This window comes from Lissotriton vulgaris, unplaced genomic scaffold, assembly GCF_964263255.1.
Source record: "Lissotriton vulgaris unplaced genomic scaffold, aLisVul1.2 SCAFFOLD_567, whole genome shotgun sequence".
NCBI lineage: Eukaryota > Metazoa > Chordata > Amphibia > Caudata > Salamandridae > Lissotriton > Lissotriton vulgaris.
Window position 1 is genome coordinate 245,734 of NW_028249115.1, and position 20,713 is coordinate 266,446.

Below are 20,713 nucleotides of genomic sequence, written 5' to 3' on the forward strand. Positions count from 1 at the left end.
TTTAATTAGCACTTTTTTATAGCTCTGCGCTAGTTTGACTTACAATGTGCTTTCTCTTTCCACAAACTCAATGTTTGTGTTCTTTTTTTTTTAGATGCTTTTACTATTTATGTCACACAAACATCCACACACACACACAACCCCCCCACACACAACCCCACACACACACAACCCCACACACACAACCCCACACACTCAACCACAAAATCCCACACACAGAACCCCACACACACAACCCCACACCACACAACCCCCCCACACACACAACCACAACCCTACACACATACCCTCCCACACACAACCCCCCACACACAACCACACACAACCCCGCCACAAACACAAGCCCCCCACACATACAACCCCACACACACACAACCACACACACACACACACAACCACACACACAACCACACACATAACCCCCCACACACACAACCCCATAACACCCCACACACAACCCCACACACAACCCCACACACACAAACCTCCCCCACACACACAACCCCCCACACACACACAACCCCCCACACACACAACCCCAAACACACACATGCACAACCCCACAAACACACAATCCAACACACACAACCCCACACATACAACCACACAACCCCACACACTCAACCACACAACCCCACACACAACCCCCCACACACAACCCCACATACACACACAACCACACCCCCCACACACAACCACACGACCCCTCACATACACAACCTCAATCCCACACACAGGCACAACCACAACCCCCCCCCACACACACCCACACACAACCCCACACACACAACCCCCAACACAACCCCCACACACACAACCCCACACACACCCCACAACCCCCCGCACACAACCCCCCCACACACAAACACAACCACACACACGCAAAAGCCCCCACACACACAACCCCACACACACAACCACACAACCCCACACACACAACTCCACACAACACAACCCCACACACAACCCCCCACACACAACCACATCCCACACACACAACCTCACAAACACACAACCCCACACCAAACACCCCCCCCACACACAACAACCCCCCACACACACACAATCCCACACCACATAACCCTCACACACACACAACACCACAGAAACACAACCCCACAAACACACAACCCCCCACACCCTCAAACCCCCCCACACACACAAGCACAACCACACATACACAAAACCCCACACACACGCAAAACTCCCACACACACAACCCCACACACACATACCAACACATACTCACCCACACACACACAAAACCACACACACACAACCATACACCAGGATAGAAAAACATAGCATAGCAAAACAAAACATAGCATAGCATAACAAAATAAAGCATAGCATAACAAAATAAAGCATAGCATAACAAAACATAGTATAGCATAACAAAACACAACCAAACATAGCATAGCACAACAAAACATAGCATAGCACAACAAAACATAGCATAACAAAACAAAGCATAGCATAGCATAACAAAACACAACAAACCATAGTTTAGCATCACAAAACATAGCATAACAAAACAAAGCAAAGCATAACAAAACAAAGCAAAGCATAGCATAGCATAACAAAACATAGCATAGTGTAACAAAACATAGCATAACATAGCATAGCATAACAAAACAAAGCATAGCATAACAAAACAAAACATAGCAAAACCTAGCATAACAAAGCATAGCTTAACAAAATGCAACAAAACATAGCATAACAAAACATAGCATAACATAGCCTAGCAAAACAAGGTATAGCATAGCAAAACAAAGCATAGCATAACAAAACATAGCATAACATAACAAAACACAAAAAAACATAGCATAACAAAACATAGCATAGCATACCAAAACAAAGCACAGCATGGCATATCAAAACAAAACACATAAAAACATAGCATAACAAAACATAGCACAGCATAACAAAGCATAGCATATCGCAACAAAACAGAGTGTAGCATAACATAACCAAACACAACAAAACATAGCACAACAAAACATAGCATAACATACCAAAACAAAGCATAGCATAGCATAACAAAACACGACACAACATACCATAACAAAACAAAACCTAGCATAACAAAACAAAGCATAGCATGACTTCATAACAAAACACAAAAAAACATAGCATAGCATAGCATAACAAAACATAGCATAACAAAATAAAGCAAAGCATAGCATAACACAACAAAACATAGCATAGCATAACGAAACATAGCTTAGCATAACAAAATAAAGCAAAGCATAGCATAACACACACAACATAGCGTAGCATAACAAAACACAACTAAACATAGCATAACAAAACATAGAATAGCAAAACAAAACATAGCATAGCATAACAAAGCACAGCATAACAACACATAGCATAGCATAACAAAAGATAGTATAACAAAACAAAACATAGCATAGCATAACAAAACAAAGCATAGCATGGCATATCATAACAAAACACAACAACACATAGCATAGCATAACAAAGAATAGCATATCACAGCAAAACAGAGTAGCATAGCACAACAAAAAACAGCACAACAAAACATAGCATAGTATAACAAAACTAAGCATAGCATAACAAAACATAGCATTGCATAACAAAACACAACACACCCTAGCATACCAAAACCAAGCATAGCATGGCATATCATAACAAAACACAACAAAACATAGCATAACATAACCAAACATAGTATAGCATAACAAAACATAGCATAGCATAACAAAATAAAGCAAAGCATAGCATAACACAACAAAACATAGCATAGCATAACAAAGCATAGCATAGAATAACAAAACACAATGAAACATAGCATAACAAAACATAGCATAGCAAAACAAAACATATCATAGCATAACAAAGCACAGCAAAAAAAACAAATCCTAGCATAACATAATACATAGCATAGCATAACAAAACACAACAAAACATAGCATAACAAAACAAAGCATAGCATACCAAAAAATAGCATAGCATAACAAAACACAACAAAACATAGCATAACAAAATATAGCATAAATTAACAAAACATAGCATAGCTTAGCAAAAGACAACAAAACATAGCATAACAAAACACAAAAAACCCAGCATAGCATAGCATAACAAATCATAGAATAGAATAATAAACCATAGCATAGCATAACAAAACACAACAAAGCATAGCATAACATAGCATAGCATAGCAAAACACAACAAAACATAGCAAAGCATAACAAAACATAGCATAACAAAGCATAGCATAACAAAACATAGCATAAGAAAACATAGCATACCATAATAAAACACAAGGAAACAGCATAGCATAGCAAAACACAACAAAACATAGATTAGCATAACAAAACACAACGAAACATAGCATAGCAAAACAAAACAAAGCATAGGATAGGATAGCAAAACAAAAAATTGCATAGCATAACAAACAAAGCATAGGATAGCAAAACAAAACAAAACATAGCATAACAAAATATAGCAAAACACAACAAAACATAGCATAGCATAACAAAACAAAAGATAGCATAGCAAAGCATAGCATAACAAAACAAAACATATCATAGCATAGCAAAACATAGCATAGCCTATCAAACACAACAAAGCATAGAATAACAAAACACAACAAAACATAGCATCAAAAAACAAAACAAAACATAGCATAGCATAGCATAATAAAACACAACAAAACATAGCTTAGCTTAACAAAACATAGCATAGCATAACAAAGCATAGCATAGCAAAACACAGCAAAACATAGCATAGCATAACAAAACACAGCATAGCATAACATAACAAAACAAAGCATAGGACAATAACACATAGCATAACAAAAACAAATCAGAGGACAGCAAAACAAAACATAGCATAACTAAACAAAACATAGCATAGCAAAACACAACAAAGCATAGCATAGCATAACAAAACATAGCATAGCATTACAAAATAAAGCATAGCATAACATAACAAAGCATAGCAAAACAAAACATAGCACACTGTAACAAAACATAGCATAGCATAACAAAACACAACAAAACATAGCAGAACAAAGCATAGCATAACATAACAAAACAATGCATAACATAAACAAAGCATAGCAAAACACAACAAAACATAGCATAGCATAACAAAACACAACAAAACAGCATAGCATAACAAAATAAAACATATAGCATAGCAAAACATAGCAAAGAATAACAAAACACAAGAAAACATAGCATAGCAAAACAAAGCATAACATAATAAAACACAAGAAAACATAGCATAGCATAACAAAACACAACAAAACATAGCATAGCATAACAAAACAGAACAAAACATAGCATAGCATAACAAAACACAACAAACCATAGCACAGCATAACAAAACAAAGCATAGGATAGCAAAACTAAACATAGCATAGCATAACAAAACAAAGCATAGGATAGCAAAACAAAACATAGCATAGCATAACAAAACATAGCATACATAACAAAACATAGCATAACAAAACACAAGAAAACATAGTTTAACAAAACATAGCAAAACATAGCATAGCTTAACAAAAGACAACAAAACGTAGCATAACAAAACAAAACATATCATAGCATAGCAAAACATAGCATAGCATACCAAACACAACAAAACATAGCATAGCATAACAAAACATAGCATAGTAAAACAAAGCATAACACACAACCACACACACACACAACCACACAAACACAACCACACACACAACCACAACCTCACACACAACCACACCACATACAACCACAACCACAGACACAACTACACACACAACCATCTATATATCTATCTATCTATCTATCACCCTCACTCTATCTATCTATCGCCCTCACTCTATCTATTGCCCTCACTCTATTTATTGCCCTCACTCTATCTATCTATCTATCTATCTATCTATCTCCCTCACCCTACCTATCTATCTATCTATCTCCCTCACTCTATCTATTGCTCCTCACTCTAGCTCTCTATCTATCTATCTCCCTCACTCTATCTAGCTACCTATCGCCCTCACTCTATCTATTGCCCTCACTCTATCTATCTATCGCCCTCACTCTATCTATCGCCCTCACTCTATCGATCACTATCTATCTATCTATCTATCTATCTATCTATCTATCTATCTATCTATCATCCTCACTCTATCGCCCTCACTCTATCTATCGCCCTCACTCTATCTATCTATCGACCTCACTCTATCTATCTATCACACTCACTCTATCTATAGCATCACCACAGCATCACTCAGCACCACTACAGCATCACTCAGGGGCATCACAACATCACTATGCGCTACCACAGCATCACTCGTCGCCACCACAACATCACTCAGCGCCACCACAGCATCAATCTGTGCAACCATTCAACAGCAACTGGTTCAAATATGTTCTTTCAATGTTTCTAGCTTTATTACAAATGTCACAAAAAGATGTTAATATTATACTTCTGTTCTTGGATTTTCGTCACAATACAATACACTGAACATAAACTTCACAAAAGTTATTTACAAAGGTTTAAGCTATTGCCATTATAAATTACAAGAACTTTTATTTAAGTACTAATTATTAAAACAATTAAAAGCCATTGTTATATGTAATATCAATACATCTAAGTCACGTAAATACAACACATTGCATTACAAATGCCATAGGTGTCACATTTGCGAAAGTTATAACTATTGGCATTGTAAATGACAAAGCTATTAATTTCGCTATTTTCAAAACCAACACATAAATAAAAAATGTGTCATTTACAATACCAATAGCTCAAACTTTCCTAATGCAAGACCTATTGCATTGCAAATGCTTGTTTCTTTAACACAGGACAGGTTGGCGATAGGGGAGAGGAGATGACGGATGAGAACCAGTTGGTGATAGGGGAGAGAAGACTAACGTGACCTTTTCCCTTTACAGGGAAAAGGTCAATGGGATAGCTTGCGCACTTGTTGCCGTATAAATAAAAATAAAAAATTGTAAATCATCACATTAACTCATGTACAGCAATTCTTGTGAGTTGGGTCCATGGTGTTAATTGTATGGGTTTAATCTGGTGTTTATATTATGGGTTTAATCTCAAGGATTCTAATGGCAATGAAATAGCAATTATGACACTGCTCACCGCTGCTAAGGTATGTGCAAAATACCCATACAATTTAGTTGGAAACCAAGTTTTGATTTACATTCTATATTTACATTTACTATTCGGAAAGAAACAAGTACAATTTACTGATTTCCATAATTTTGGTATGGTTAGGTTTCAGCGACCCCGAAGAGAGAAGAAAGCAGTTATGCATTTATCTTAAATTTCACTTCAGCTCCGAACGGAAACTGTTAAACTACATTACTTTCACTTTATGGCAGAAAACGCTTGAAAGAGCGCACTAAGGAATACAATATTTCATAAATATTCATACTTTGACTCTCCCTACGCAGCCGCAGAACACACAAACGGAAGTTGTTGACCCGCCTCCCCACAAGCGGCTGCGGAAACAGAAAGAGCTCTGTGCAGCGCACCTCTTCCCAAGCAGGAGATGTTAACTTTAGAAGGGGAAACAACTGCACGTGACGTTCGATTATCCCAGCAGCTGCAGGTTGGTAGAGGCGGTCTTGCTGTAGAGTTGCTTTTATTCTGGATTTTGTAGACATGCTTCCTGCAGACTTGCATTTATTCTGGCATTTTAAATAGAGTAATAATTCCTTCCGTACGATCGAAGCTGTTGTAGAAAAGCTTAAAGGGCAGGGATGTTTGAAAAAATACGAAGCTAGAAATAAAGGTTACAAAAGCAGAAGCCTGTCCGTATTTGCAATGTTCTCGTGTCTCAAAAGGGCGGCCATTTTGGAATGGCGTTTTTTAAATTGGTACTATATCGAAAAAAGTTTCATTTCAGTCCCATGGTCCTTGTGATATCTGGCCCGCCTCATCACTTTTCCCCCTACAAGTTGGACATGGGCTTTTATTTGTTATAATGTGGTCCTTTTAGCTTAACTACGTGTCTTTGAACACAAGATTCTTAAGACCATCTCATTGCTCAAATGAAATGTGTGTTCTTTCAGATATGTTTCCCTCGTCGTCATTGCTTGATTTTGCTCACGAGAAAGTGTCACTCACAGTCGTTGAAATGTCACTCATAATTGCACTGAAATATGAAAATGTCACACTTTGCAATCTGAAACCTTGGCAGTTATGAGATTTCTTTACATAGGAAGAGGGACTCCAACGACAGAAGATGTAAACAAATAATGCTGAATCGGTAGTAAGCAACATCATAATATGACCATAGTATTTCGCCCTCTAGGTACATGACTGTAACATCAATTTTATTAGAGTAGTATATGGCTTCATGAGTCATTGAGCATAGTACACTCCAGTAACGTTATGCACATTTCTTGCCATCTAATTAAACAGTTAACAAAAAGTAACATCACCAAAAAGCCAGTACTTTTTACTGTCATTTGTACACACTTTAACTGCACACATATGAAGAAAGCTTTTTAAAAATATGTTTGAGCTGCATTAACACCTTAACTGCTTCGAACATCCCGCACCAGTGAGGACCGTTCTATTAAGCGGGCAGGGCCGCGTCGGTCAATGGACGTGCGCAGCACTACGGAGGTAGTGCTTGCGACGGCCGTTGGCCAACACCCGGAGCAAACGAGTTAATGATCCTTGACTGATAAAGTAAACAAAGCGAGACAAGCAATGCTAAAAATAAAATCAGATCCGATTCAGATGGGAGACTCCAGATTTTTTAAAGCCAAAAATTACTTTAAATTGGCTGGCTCCCGCCTGAAATGTGGAATCTGTAATCTCAATGTACAATACACAAAATATTGATGCAGCCCACTGCTAGACGCTCTCTTTGAGCCCTGCAGCACTGCTGTAAATTTGTCAACCTGGAACTGGACCTTTGTATCATTTTCAAAGGGCCTGAGGCCATAGAAAGGGGGCGGTCAATCTGCATGACTCCCGGGGGTTAGGGAGGAACTGTGCTGCTCCAGGCACTTAGGAAACTGCCTACCTCAGTGCAGTATGTGTCCCCTGGGCCCCCACGTGGAGGGCAGGTGAACATAACCAATCCGTCTGGCCAGGGTGCCCGAGCCACGGCAATCCCCCTGAGAGGGAAAGGCTGCTGAGGCAGGCGGACTGTGCAAGGCCAGCCTGCATGCGTTTCCAAACCTCAGTGCCAGTGAGCGTCACCTCTATGGCCATGCGTGGAAGAGGGGCTACTCTGGCAGCAGCGGGTTGGGCCTGCCGGTTTCCAAAAATGTTTCGTAGGTGATCGGAGGGCTCAGGAAAAGTTACCTATCGTTAAGGAACGCAGTGGGTGGAATATATTATTAATGCTGGTCTCTTTGCCAGAGCTCAGCTCGGATGAGGAGATAAAGAAAGAGAACCACAGAAAGCGCTAAGGAGGCGTGGCACTAAGGTGCCAGCAGCGCCCTTCCGGCTTCATAGCTTTGCCAAAGGCCATTCCAGTGCAGCTGGTATTAAGCAGCTCAGCTGGCAGCCCCCAGTAAGTGTGTGAGCAACGTACACTTTGCTCTCCCTACCTGCCTGTGCAACTCAACTTTGCTTTATTACAATAATTAGCAGCCAACGCTTGGGCCGCAGCGGTTGACAGGATCAGTTGCCAATATGCGTGACTAACCATTTCAGTGCAGTGATGCAGACCACCACGCTGAAATGCGTTAGTCTGATACATGATGTGTGGTACTTGGCAGTGCTGGAATCTACAAGTCCCAGCAAGGTTATGATGAATGATAAAATTTACATGCCAGAAGACTGCATTCTTAAAGATGCAAAATACCTGGGGATTTACATTGATAGTGAGTTTGATCGAGTATTTATGATTAATTATGAGGCTTAGACAATGTCTGGCTCTGATGTGTAAATGGCAATGTTTACCCATTAGCAATGTAAGTCAATACACCTGTATCTAGTTACCTGCATCTCTTTGATTATTTTCTGACCATCAAATTATTAGTTCCTAATTCCTTCTTTCGCAGATTGGAATTTACAGTAGATTGTTTTATCGAGGGTTACCAGAGAGCTATCAAGTTTAGGAAAAGGCTGCACAGGGGATTGACACCACCAGATTTGAGATTTTATTTCTACGCATCCATTAGGAAATGTTTGAGCACTTTGCAGAAGAATTGGACAACAACACAGCATCTATGTATTATGTAACTGTTATAAAGTGTATTGTATTAGGCAAAGGATTACAATAACAAGTATAAAAATCATCACACTCAATATAAATATCGGAAAATGACAAAAGTACTTTTAAAATAATAGAATTTAAAATCATGACATATAAAGACCAGTTTGTTTGCATGTGAACTCATGGCAAATAATTCCGAGTATGAGCATAATATTTAAATCACAGAGTTAATTAGTGCATCTAATCTGAAAATTTCATTAAAAAGAAAAACTGTCATTTATTAAATACACTTTTTCAGAAGTATACTAAAGTCCTACGACATTTATTTTGCACTCATTATTTATGAGCGTTTTGCATGACACTTTATACAAGCATAATAAACGAAGTGTAAACATTTAAATTTTTTCATAAGTGAAGCTTTTTGAATCTCGACCAATAGCATCTGTAGCCTTATCTGTACTATTGGTCAGAACACTTTTAGCTTCTTTTCTTCGATCTTGTTTGAGCTACTAACCTTTCCTACCAGCTCCGATATGGTGCAAATTCGCAAACAAATTGTAAAAGGCATATACGTTAAATAGGTTGTGTGCAAACAGTTTATTTCCAGAGGCAATTCAGGATAGATAAATGAGTAATAAAATCATATGGATAAGGTTATATAAGTCTGATCTAAAAATGTTATCAACATTGTTATTGCATTATCTTCCCTGACTGTAACACAGTATCTGACGGCTTCCACATTTGATCTTGTTTTTTTTCCTTGTTAAACAATGCGCGCAAATACTTTTTCCTCAAATATAACAGTTTAGGGCATAAAATAATATTGATAAGGCTTTGTAAGCCTGATCTAAAACGTTTTGCCAACTGCACTATCTCCCCCGACTCCAAAACCGTTCCTGACAGCTTCCACTGTTGTTATTTTTTCCTTGTTGAACATGGAGTGTAAATATTGCGCCAAAGCCAGGCAGAAACCACCATTCTAAGTCAGGGCAAGGAAGTCACCCGCCAAGATAACCCCTGCTCACCCTCTTGGTAGCTTGGCACGAGCAGTCAGGCTTATCTCAGAGGCGATATGTAAAGCATTTGCGCACGCACCCACCAGCAACCACATCCCAGGCCCCCCACAAAAGGAACTCCACACAAGGTTATATAAAAATAGCCTTTGTATTATCAGAACACATCAGAATCAGAATCACAGGATGTATATTGTGCCAACCTGCACGGGCAGTATTTACAAGGGATTATATACAAGGGACAGGGCCACGTGGGCCACTGTCAGGAATATGCACTTTTAGAACTAGCACTTGGTTGGATTAGCACTTTGTAGGAATAACACTTAGAACAAGCAGAAGCTTCACACATGATGCATAAAAACACATTCAGAGGTATAGGCTAAAAGCTTTACACATGAGGCATGAAAACCCATTCAGAGGTATAGGCTAGAAGCTTTGCACATGATGCATAAAAACACATTCAGCGGTGTAGAGAAAACACATGACGCATAAAAACACATTCAGCGGTGTAGGGAAAACACATGACGCATAATAACACATTCAGCAGTGTCAGAACACAGGGTGCGCAAAACATACTACACGCAGTACATTTCCTAACACCCAAAGCATTAGCGCAGGAATCATGATATCACATAAATCGCATTTAGCGCTGAAATCACATGTAGCACATAACTTGCATCAAAGTCCAGGTCGCGCCACTGCGCCAAAACCTAAACGTAGCAGCTGCCCACTGCTTGCTAGGCAGCTGAGGACAGGGACAGAACAGGGCCTAAACGCTGCAGCTGGCGCTAAGTGTTGCGCAGTTGGGAAAAGCCCAGGTAGGGATGAAGGAGCGCGACTCACTCCTAAGTCCACAGAACAAGTCCCTAGAAATAAAAGCCTAAACGGTGCAGCTGCCCACTACTTGCTAGGCAGCTGGGAAGCAAATTGAGACAGGGGCTCTCACTAGCCCCTCAGGAACCAAAACTGCGCAAACTAGGAGCCTTCTAGGCTCTAGGACAAATACTGCACACCTTGGAGCCCTCTAGGCTCTGAAAATGAACATGCCTCTTGTGGAAGCCACGGAGGCTCTAGAACAAATAATGCGCCCATTGGAGCCCTCTAGGCTCTGATAACGAATGTGGGCCTTGGAGCCTCGTGGCTCAAAATACAATAATGCCAATCTGGGGGAGCGGCCCGCTGCCTGCCGGGGCCGCTCTACCTCCCGTAATGCCCCCCAAATGTGTGGGCATAGGTAGGAGCCTCTCGTGGGCTCGAAATACAGTGATGCCCCCCTAAACGTAGGAGCGGCCCGCTGACATCCGGGGCCGCTCTGGCAAGGGGCACCACTCGGGTGCCTTAGGGACCCCCCTGGGGCCCCTTCACTTGGATTTGCCCATCGCTAGGGCCGGCCCGGCACTGCGGGCCCTTAGTGCCCCATGGCCTCCCCCCCCGCTCCAGCCGTCCCTGCTTACCGGCTCTCGGCGGGGGAAGGCTTCTTTCTTGGGCGGCGTTAGTGCTCGGCGGGGGCTCTCTCTCCCCATGGGAGCCCCGCCTTCACAATGCGCCGGCTCTTCACCCCGGTCTTCACCCGGTCCCCCATTTCAGTACCGGGACTTCAGTGTGGAGCCGCAAGGCTCCGGGTCAACTTCCTTTCCAGGGCTCCCTCCTGGAAATGGGATCCCCGCAGCATTCAACGGGTGTCTCTGGCGGCCCCGGAGCTCTCCTCCGCTCACGGGAGCCCCGGGCGGCCATCGTCCGGCCGGCCTCTCTTCCGGGCATGGCGCAGCTTTCCCCCGGCATGGGGAAGCGGAAGTTGAGCACCACAGGCCCCATCCCACAGTCAGGCGGCGTGGGCCAGACTTCCTGTTTTCCCGTAGCTGCAGCGGCATCTCGGAGGCCAAAAGGAGGGATGGGCACCCTCGAAACCCAATTAAAATGTAGAAGCGAGGTGGGCACTCGCTAAGGAGCACATAAACGGGGTGGGCACCCGTAATTAGGAATAAAGTAAAAAAGGAAGACACAGGGTAGGCACCTGCTCACTTGGGGCACACAAAGGGCAGGAGCGATTCCTTAGAGGGAAAACGACAGCGCTCTGCCCAGTAATGGAAAATAAAGCGCTCTCAAGGCGCTGGGGCACAAACAGCATTAGGACCCTAAGGAATGACACCTTAAGCAACTAGGGCCCCAGCAACAAGGTCCTCCTAGGTAAAGAAGGAATCCTGGGGTAGGGAAAGGGGAGCAGGCAGCTCCTAACAAAGAAAAAGTCCTCCAGTCCTCCCAGGCAAGGCAGAAGGGTCCAAAAGAAGTCCATCAGCAATCCAGGGGCTGGGCAGGGCACAGGAAGGCAAGCCTTCCCCTGGGCCCCAGCAGCAGCACGCCCCTAGTAGATTCAAGTCAGGAAACCAGAACATTTTACAAGAGGTCACAGCCTCTTTTTATACAGAAAATTATTTTGTATCTAGGGTGTAGGGTGGGGGCAAAAACCACATGCAGCTGGTTTGGGAGCACTCGGATGGGCTCAGACCCTCTCACTATTCACTGGCCAGGCTAGGGCCATTAGACGCACCACAGGGGGCGGAGCCAGCATTGTGTGGGGAAAGCCCAGCACTATTCAGGTCCCAGGTGCAGCCCCTCCCTGCCATCAACATGCAGATCTCCCCATTCACCACCGGGGCAGACCCATCCAGACACCAGGAGCCTGGCACACCAGCCAGCTCCAGCCAATCACAAGCCAGCACATTCACTGCACAGACACACCAACTTCTAGAAGTGGCATTTCCACACTAGACACAATAACGCTGCACACATCATCGCGCAGCATTTAATCACACGAGTCCGCACATACCAAACTCGTACCTGCACTCCCCACGCATCAGGAACTACCAGGGACACACACATTCCCCATGCATTCCTATGGGAGGGCAGGCCAATCTCACACATGCACTCAGAGAGCGCACACACTTTACACTGCGCCACAGTGCAAAATTGCGCAAAGACCAGAAATCATTATACTGATGTAACATTAAAAGGCAAAAAGTTCAGAGGTGAACCTGCCAGAAGGGCCAAGTCCAACACTCTTCAAATTCACAAATCGGAATATAAAACAATCTCAACCTTAAAAAAATATTTTTAACATAGCCAGGCAAATTTGACCCTACATATTCTTGACTCTGCAGAGAGTAGATCCATATGATTGTATTTTAAGGAGTAAGAGTTCCCGGGCTTGTCGATTTTAATCTGCCTGAGTGATCCGGTAAATCATAAGATTTTAAGCCCACCAGTACGGTGTTCAACTCTAAATCCTTATATGCAGTTTTGCTTACTTCTTTGTAAATTAGGTGTTTTAGTGATGTTGGATCCACTTTTGCACAGTCACAGATGTAATTCATAGTGCTTCTATGGTGGAGTGATATATATTTTACACCTAATTCTAGTCTTCTGGCACAGTGGGCGGGAGAGGGCGTGGTGGCTCTGTGAAGGTGTAGTACAGTGGTTCCCAAACTTTTTTGACCCGTGGCTCCCTAATTGGCAGTTGGCTGTGGCTCCCCACCATTTTTTTACCCGTGGGCGGAAGGGAGGGGGGTGTAAGCACGGCCTCGCGAGTACTTCCTGGCAGCTTCCTAAAGTAATTGGGATGCAATGAAGGTATTATAATCATATTTGTGACAAAATAAAAAGATAACAGTGGCAGGCTTGTGGCCGGTCCTCTTCTTCTAGCTCACAACCAAGAAGGCATCTTTGGAATGTGTGAGCATCCTTTGGTAAAATGGCCTGTATCCCAGAGTGTGAAGCCTGTACTACTGGAATTAAGATGCTTTTTTCTCTTTTTCACCTTGTGTCACCTCTAATTAGCAAGCCATATATCTAACGCGCTGGACCACCAAAGTGCGGGGAATGAGATTTTGGTATCAATTTATAATCAATTTAATAGTTTATCTCATTCGAAATTTTTGGACCGCTCGTATCTGTCATTGAGTAAAAGACCACCCTCACACAGGTTTAGTTCCGCCCCATTAAATGACGCCACTCTGAAGAACCACTTACAACTGATAAAGTTTAAGTAATTTTATATAAAAGTTAAATCTGAATACAAATCACAATCCTCTCAGGATAAATCTCAAAGTATACAAAGAATACAAAATCAATTCCAATCTCAGCAATTTAAAGCTTCGATGTGAAGTGGTTCCTCTGCGTCATCTACAGAAAGAGAAAATAATCAAGTTAAATCTGTCCCTACTCTATACTAGGTGACATCCCTACTTCGTAAGTTTCTTCCCTAAAAAGGTGTCAGCAGTTTGACTTCCAAAGAAGTTCAAACTCTCTTAACCTCTAAAGGTAACTTAAGTTTAAGAAGCAGTACCCTCTCTGCCTACCCATCCGCTCTTCTGAGGGTCCTCGGCCTACTGCTCCCTTGCGCTCTGATCTCTCTCAGCGCATCTGCTCAAGGCATCTACCCTTGCCTCGCTCTGAGCAATTCCCCTCGCTGTTCCTAATCTCCAATTGCCAATTGCTACCTTCTCCCCGGGGTGCTGTCCCTAAAATACACAATCACAGTGTGGGTGGAACGCCCCTTGACGCCCACCACGGACTTTCCCCGATGATGTCAGTTTCTGGCTCTTTCCATTGCTTCATCTCTTCGCGTCGTCCGTTAGGTTGACCCTTCTCTTTAGATGTCATCTTCATCTTCTCGTAGGCGACTTTTAGTTGACACTTTCATCCAAAGTCAGATAACCTTAAACAAGACCTTAACATTACAACTCTTTCTCTGACCTTACGGGATCCTGTGAATGGTCATTCAAAAACAAAGCTCAAATTCCAATCGCCTCCTCTCATGTTTAGGCAATAAACTTCGTTCGACATTTGTCACCTTAAATCTAACAAATGCTAGACTCTTCGGCTCGCACCTTCATGTGAAGACTGTTCACGACTCCTGCGAGCCCACTAAATTACATACATTGGACTATGCTCCTGCGAACTCTTGGTTAGTCAGGTTATAATCACAAATGACCTAACTCTTCCAGCATTCCTAAAACTTCTTCTACACAGTATAACCTTTAACATACATTTATATGTGAACGCTTTTAGCAATTGCGTTTCTTCTAAACGAATACGATTTTACATAGAATATAATTCACACAGAATATAATTTCATACATAGAATATAAACCCTATACATGGAACATAACTTTACATAGAATATAAAGTACGTGGAATACAACTTTATATTCTCATTGGTTACTTCGTTATGTAAGCTCTCTGCACGTTTCTTCACATTACATTTCTCTTGCCGTTTCTGCATTTAAAGTTACATACGTACATGAACTATATTCTGCACGTTCTACGATCCGTAGGCATTTCTACATTAGCCCACTACGTATATGGCCTTCTAAATCTAGTACATTCTAAAGTGAATACAGTTATACATTTCTTATACCATGATATCATTTTAATTGACTTTATGCTATAGTCGTCAGCTTCACATTGCGCTATATATTTCATTCCTACGTTTATAACAGATACGTCTAAATATGACTACGATATACTTTATATTCAAATTTCGCTCTCTCAAAAGCGTTCATGCACACTCTCCAGCCTGCAGCCATGTCCTTGAAGTAAGGGCCCGATATATTCAATTTCAAAATGCAGGACGATGGGACGTTGTTAACATCTTTCAGAACTCTGATATATGATTAGATTCATTTTCAGTGTGTAAATTCAGTAAAGTTTCCTTTTTACCAGTCATGATACTAGCCTTTGTATCCACACCCCCTTTCTTCAGGTGCAGTCATTTTCAGAGATTGAGGCTCCTATAAGCTCGTCTGGTCCTACCTGAGTAAAATGAGTTAGGGGGTGTGTATGAGGCAGCTCTGCTGACAGTTTGCATGTGGAGTTGAATCAGAAGGGGCCACTCGCCTTTCATTATTTATTTATTTAAAAGCTGCAGACTCCCATTACCCTAGGCCTAAAAGTTGGGGTTTTGAAGCCTCACAACTTCCCCCAGTTAAAGATATAAAAGGACACTCATTACAAACTCCTCAGGACACTTGATGATAGAGGTAGAGGTGAGCTGTCAGATTTTGGTTGTCAAACAGAATTCAAAGGCCCATATGTCCAGCGAGCACGAGTTAAACTTTAACACTCACTCGGTGGAGCCCGCCTTTTTACAGTAAAATTATTAATCAAACGCCATGACGATCTTAGGCCCAACCTCCGTTTTACACTCGTATCACCAGCATTATTTTTCGTGTAAGTAAAAATAATGCAGGGATTCCTGTGTGGTTCGTTTTGTGTTCGACTGTGACTGCTTTAACTTTAAGTCGCTCAGTGCAGCCTGCCTTTTTACAGTAAAATTATTAATCAAACGCCATGCCCATCTTTGGCCCCTACCTCCATTTTACACCCGTATCACCAGCATTATTTTTACTGTAAGTAAAAATAATATATGATGATATCTGCTTGGGCTGGGTCAGAACCCGTGCAGGGGACACAGTGCAGGCAGTGGCTACTGGGCCACAGCACTGCTGGTTAGGTTTGTTTGTCCCTGGTACATGGGGTCCGTCCCACTATGGCTCTGCAAACTGGGCCAAGTACACTCCATCTGCACTTGGCTATCAGGGTAGCAGACAGGCGTATCAGAGAGTTGCTGGGGGGGGTGAGGGAGATCTTCGAAAACAGAAGATTGAATAATGTACTGTCTTGCTGGCCTGGTGCTGTGTTAGTAAAAAATAATTACTTTAATAGAATAGCAATATGAAACACTTCACACAGCAAGGGGGTTAAGATGCAGGGTTACAGAGCGTAATACAGGGCATTAACCAATTCCTATAGCTCCCACTCCAACCACAGTGATCTGGTGCTGTTGTTACAGTTCCTGCCCAAGTGCTGCATTGGAAGATATTGGGCTACTCAAGCAACAACCACAATCCTTATCGGGGTGAACCACAATGGTCATTAACTTAACTTGTGCTTAACCCTCTGGTAGCTTTGCGCAAAAGTAGTAAGGCTTAATTAACTTGTATTAGAGGCACTGTGTAAAGTATTTAGGAAGTACATAAACAGTAATAACGTGTAAGCACAAAATAAGAAAAATCCCAAACCAATTTAGAGAAATACGATAACTTTTAATAAGTAAACTTAGACCAAAACCTCAATAATCCAATAAGTAGAACCGGACATATGCTGTTTCAAAGCTTTATGTACTTTAGGTTACACTACAGGGACATGTAAAACTTCAAAACGCATGTCCTACTTTTTAAATACAATGCACCCTGACCTGTGGGCTGTTTAACGCCTACCTTAGGGTTGACTTAAATGTATTAAAAAAAAAGGTTTAGACCTGGCAAAAGGTGCATGTTGCCCGGTCTAATTGACACTTTAAAACTGCTCTAAGGCTGCAATGGCAAGCCTGAGACATGTTTTAAAGGGCTACTGCAGTGGGTGGCACAATCAGTGCTGCATGCCCACTAGTAGTATTTATTTTACACGTGCTGGGTACATGTAGTACCATGTACTAGGGACTTGTAAATAAATTAAATGTGCCAATCGGGTGTAAGCCAATGTTACCAGGTTTAATGGAGCGAGCATAAGCACTTTAGCACTGGTGTGAAGGCAAAAGGTTTGGTTGACCCTGCAGATAGGGCCATGCCCAGCAAGCATTCTTGGCAAAAAGGCTTGAGTTCTCACAATATTACAGTGACCTAGTAGTAAAGGAAAATATAGGGACGAGTGTTGTCATAGGTATGTGTTCACTATCTGCTTATGTGAGCAGTTGCATTCAGTTTGTATCTTGCAAAAGTGTTCATGCTGGAATTTATTTCTCCTTTCAATCTGCAGCTCTATGCACTTAGAGCAAGAACCAGTCTCTTGTCTACCGGTCTGTGAGAATGTGCTCAGCACTGCTATTGCTGTGCGTACTTTGCAGCCACATGGGCAGTATCTCTGTCGGTAGGTGCTGTGTTGGGAATGCTGCCCTGCTTTTAAGATCTAGTCGTTTTCCCCCCCTACAGCCCCCTAAGGGGGCAGGCTTCTTGGTGCTAGATAGACACTTAGTGTACCATTAGGGACGCTGACTTCAATTAATTTCAGATGTAAGAGATTGACTATTAGACTGACACCAGGCCGCCTGGATCACGGTAGCTCTTTGGGAACTCTCTGGAGAACTCCCTTGCTTGGTTAACAAGATCTTGGAACCGGATCAAAGTGGGGTGGTTTGTCCCCACCTTTTACATTGGTTTTCCAGACGGGGATGTTGCTCCATTATCCAAAATTCAGCAACCAGTTGAGGTTTCTCATTTTCAAATTTCCCTCTCTGGCTACAGTCCAGAAACAGAATCTGTACATGGTAATGTATTTTAATGCAGACGCTGATGATACTGGCTCCAGGCTGAAGCATCCTAAAACATGAGCAAGATGAAAAGTTTGAGAAATCCTGTCATTGGTCTCTCTTTAGTAGGACTCAGTGAAAGAAAAAAGGGTAGGACTTCCCTAGTATCTGAATTTAGCAGTCACAGAAGAAACTGCTTGCTCACTCCCATTACCCTATTATCCACCAAATGGCAATACTCGAGAAGAAGCAGTCCCATGCCTGATAGAATTTCTAAGGGTAACCCTGTCGCCATCCTCCCTCACTTCAGGGACTGGGGCATCTCTCATAAGCTCCAGGAATTATGGCATACAACCTCTTCTTTCTGTGGATGTTGTATCCCATACTCCACCTTGTGCCATGTCATACCAGGTGCCACCCAGAATGGATCCTATAGGTCCCAGCTACCATACCCCCACCATAGTGTGGGTCATACGAACATCCATTACATGCATGCAGCGGATGTATGACGTTACAACACATGCTTTTACCACGCATGCCTTTACAACGCAGTTTTTACAACGCATGCCTTTACAATGCATAGTGCTTTGGGGAGCTGGATAGTGAATAGTTTAATTTACTATTCCAACTCCAGTCCCCGTGGATAGTAGGGAAGGTGTTGGATAGTACATTAAACCTATTCCCTATTCTAGAGCGCCCCCCAGCGCAATACGTTGTAATGGTTGCGTTGTAAAAGTTGCGTCGTAAAGGCACTGCGTGGTAAAAGTTGGGTTGTAAAGGATGTTCCCCGCACGCAGCATGCCCCCAGGATTTCGTTAGAAGGGTCAGGTTGTCACATCAAGCAGAACTTTACACTAGGAGGACCAGTAGGCACCTAACTAGCCTGAGCCAGAAAAGTAGTCTGGTCGCTACTATCAATCACAAAAATCGATATACTGCCACCGCTACTTCATGTCAACAAATAAGGACATGGACACTATTCACAAGTTATTATAGAGGGCACGGTTGGTGCACCCCTCCGTCTCTTAGAACAGGTTCTGAACACTATAATTACCATGGACAGCGCTAGGTTTCAGAATATTTGATAATTTAGCATGTCAGTTGGGCCAACAGAAAGGCAGGATACCAGTTTCATATGCAGTCAGGTCGCTTGGGGTAGGGGTACACATTCTTTTACCTTGCATGGGTGATTCCTGTCCCAGTAACTGTATTGCAGGCTTGGTGTCAAAGCGTTGATATTCATAAATGTTGACTTTTGACACCACTGAGGGGGGCATCTTTTCTTCCAGATATTGTCCGAGATTTAGCATGCAGGGATTGGGGGTAGAAAGGGCCTAAGATAGTGGAAAAACTGATATTAATTTGTATATGTTTAATTTATTTACACTTTTAACAAAGGATAAAGAGTTTATTAGTATTAAAGTCTCAACCAGCTATTATCTTTACTGGTGGCTGATAATTTAGAGCAATTGGCAGTAAAATGGGCCAGTTAACTGAACATTGATGCGTCGGATGATCGGTTGATAAAATGCTTTAATTTAGGACCGGTTGATAAAATGCTTTAGTTTAGGACAGGTTTTCTGGTAACTTAAAGCGTCAACAGTTGAAGGTAATTCATATGTTATGCTATGCACCATTGGAAAAGTTTGACAAGAAATGTCAGATCGATTCTATATGTAGGTTCAAGGAAGCTGATGATGTGCATGTTTGTCACTTACAATGTTTTGAAAGGAATCTGGTTGGAAATTATGGAATAGTTTAAGAAAATGACAAACTCTGATTTCTTATTAACAGCACGTACAATGTTGCTTATTGTCAATGATAACATACACCAGTCTGTCTCATGGCTGTTACTGTTGTGCTTTTCTCTATTGCTAAAGACTGGACTTGCCAGGACATCCAAAGAAAGATCAATGGTGGGCCTGTCACTGAGCAATCTATGGACTAGAGGCTGCTATGTGGGGGGCAAAGGGACTAAAGGGACTGAAGTCGCTGTACACTTTCTGTGGATCCTAAAATGACTGAAATTTCCTAAGTAGACCTTTTAATGGAAGTCTTGTCTTTTGTTTAAACTAAGTTAAGTAAATATTTATTAAACTGGCATTTTTACTTCTTCAACAATGAAAACAAAATAGTGCAAGCATTTGGCTGTACGTTTTTCATTTTTTTCATTTTAGTTTTGGACCATATGTTTGCAATAACAATTATTAAAAAGCCAGTAACAGTTTCATGGCTTTT

The 20,713-nt window shown here is 42.0% G+C and overlaps 1 protein-coding gene across 1 annotated transcript in view; it reads left to right on the forward strand.

Moving 5' to 3' along the window:
- Window positions 1-6,451: 6,451 nt before the first annotated feature.
- The window catches only part of MTERF2 (mitochondrial transcription termination factor 2), a 95,466-nt gene continuing 81,204 nt past the window's right edge, over window positions 6,452-20,713 (forward strand). The window contains exon 1 of the mRNA XM_086950258.1: window positions 6,452-6,586. The gene's annotated coding sequence lies outside the window, so the exon portion shown is untranslated. The remainder of the gene's footprint in view (window positions 6,587-20,713) is intronic.